This window comes from Penaeus chinensis, chromosome 35 (assembly GCF_019202785.1).
Source record: "Penaeus chinensis breed Huanghai No. 1 chromosome 35, ASM1920278v2, whole genome shotgun sequence".
NCBI classification, from domain to species: domain Eukaryota; kingdom Metazoa; phylum Arthropoda; class Malacostraca; order Decapoda; family Penaeidae; genus Penaeus; species Penaeus chinensis.
In genome coordinates, this window is record NC_061853.1 from 565,370 (window position 1) to 567,869 (window position 2,500).

The window sequence follows — 2,500 nt, forward strand, 5'->3', positions numbered from 1 at the left end:
GAAAATAAATATAATAATAATAATAATAATAATAATAATAATAAAAGTAACAACAACAATACCAATGATAATAATAACTAATATGATAATAATACTAACTATAACTACAAACTAACAAAAACAGCAACATATAGACATACAAGATAAAAACACTAACAATAATAGCAATACATATAATAAAACAACACTAACAATAATAAAACAATAATAATGTTTATCATTATCCGGCATTAGTAGCACTTTTTTCCACCCCAAGCAATAGTAATAATAATAACAATAATTATAACAATATAATAGTCATAATAATAATAATAACAGTAATACTAATACTAATAATACTAATAATAATACTAATAATAATACTAATAATAATAATAATAATAAAACAATAACAATATAAAACATAACAATAATATAAATAATAATAACAATAATAATAGAATAAACAACATGAACAATCAAAAAAAAAAAAAAAAAAAAAAAAAAAAAAAAATAATATATATATATATATATATATATATATATATATATTATGTAAAACTATAAAGAAATACAGAAAGTAAAAAAAATTAGATGCTGGGGAATGAAGAAAAAATGAAATGGAAAGATATAGGCCCGCAGCACACTTTAAATAGGCTTCTCCTTGCCGACATCTAACTCTACCTAAAGGCATATCAAATTTGGATGGGGGAAAAAAAAGTTACATGATGCAGTCCCAAATTTATTCATTATATATTATATGTATGATAGAGAATGATCATCTTTATTCCCTCTTGGGAAAATAAAGAGACCTAATTAGACATCAAAGACCAGTAGGTCATGACCCAAAAGGGGTCACAGAGGCCTGGCTTGGGATTGTGTAGTCCTGGGAGTATATATGTAGGTATCTGATAATGATAATGATAACTTTACCCAAAAATGAAACTGCAATATTGGCCACTTTGCTAAGTGTTAGTCAGTACTCATAATAAGAGTATGCTATGAAGACATGATTTCAAAGAATACTGTATTACAATCAGGTACATACAGCTTGTAAATAGAGCTGAATATCTAAATTTCCTTTAGATAAATATTATGTCACGGGATTGAGGATGTGTCATAAGTTTGAGAAAGGCGTCACGAGTGTATAAACGTTGGGAACCTGGTTTGAATAAAAATTAATATTAGGAACTTAGAATGGTGACAACTACAGACGTCCAAATTTGTGAACAGTATTCAAAATGGGGTAGAATGAAAGAATAAAACAATTTTAGAAAAGCAATGCCACAGGCATAAGTTTTATAACACTTGCAAAGCAGACTTTTTTTTTCTTTTTAAGCAAATTATGCCAAGATGATGATCCAGTGATTAAAGTATTCATCTTTTTGTAGAAAACCAATCAATATTAATAAGTCAGCATGGGGTGGAAAAAAAGTGCTACTAATGCCGGATTCGACTTTGAGGCACTGAGCCTTATACCTACACATGATGCCCTGCAATAATTTTATTAGGAATATTCTAAGGAGCAGCAACTTCAGCCCTATTTTGAGGAGAAGATATTGGGGTTTACAGTGTGGTATTCTCTGTGTAAGATATCATTTAATTTTCAGAGGCATTGCCCATATCAAATGTAAAAATTATAAAAAATAAAGGTCCCAAACTGTCACCATCAGGAACACCACGTACAACAGCATAAAAATCAGAAAAACAAACATCGACACAAACATGCCAGACTGGGAAGATCAAAATTATTTGGAAAAAAATATACTGCTAAACTGATGAAGCTTCTACATGAGGACCTAATGTTAAACTACATCAAATGTATCACTGAATTCAACAGCAAAGCTATCCTCATGTCTCAACTTAAGAAATCTACATGCAACTACTCCTAATCTGCCAATAAGGGTGAGCATGCTGGTAATCCTTTGGCATGATAGTCACCCTTTTGGCTCGGGATACTTTTCACCACTTCCCAGGCCCAAAGTGGAGGAAAGGGCCTGATGGATGCCTACAAATGGACCTTAGATATATAGGGGCCCCTCAAAGCGCTAATCTCACCGGCCCCCAAATGTCTAGCTATGTACTGTCCAAGCCAATATCATCAATCAATAATAATTATTATACAAAATGTAAATACATATACAATCATAACGACAATAATAACAAGAAAACATAAATACTGATGACAATTATAGTAGCAATATTAATAATAGAGAAATAAAATATTAAAAATTATGAATATCACTATATCCAAATATATATAATAACAATAATGATAATACAAATAATAACAATAATAGTAATTGTTACTATTACTAATATGAAAATAACCAATAATTATAATTACAATAATTAGAATAATAATGATAACAACCAACATGCAATACAGCAGCTATGCATAAACATCACTAAAACTCCTTTATGTAGAACTTACCTCTTGTGAGTTAATTTTTTTTTTTTTTTTCATGACACTATAACAAGCAAAGGCTTCATCTCTACAACAGACTCAGACAACTCAGAC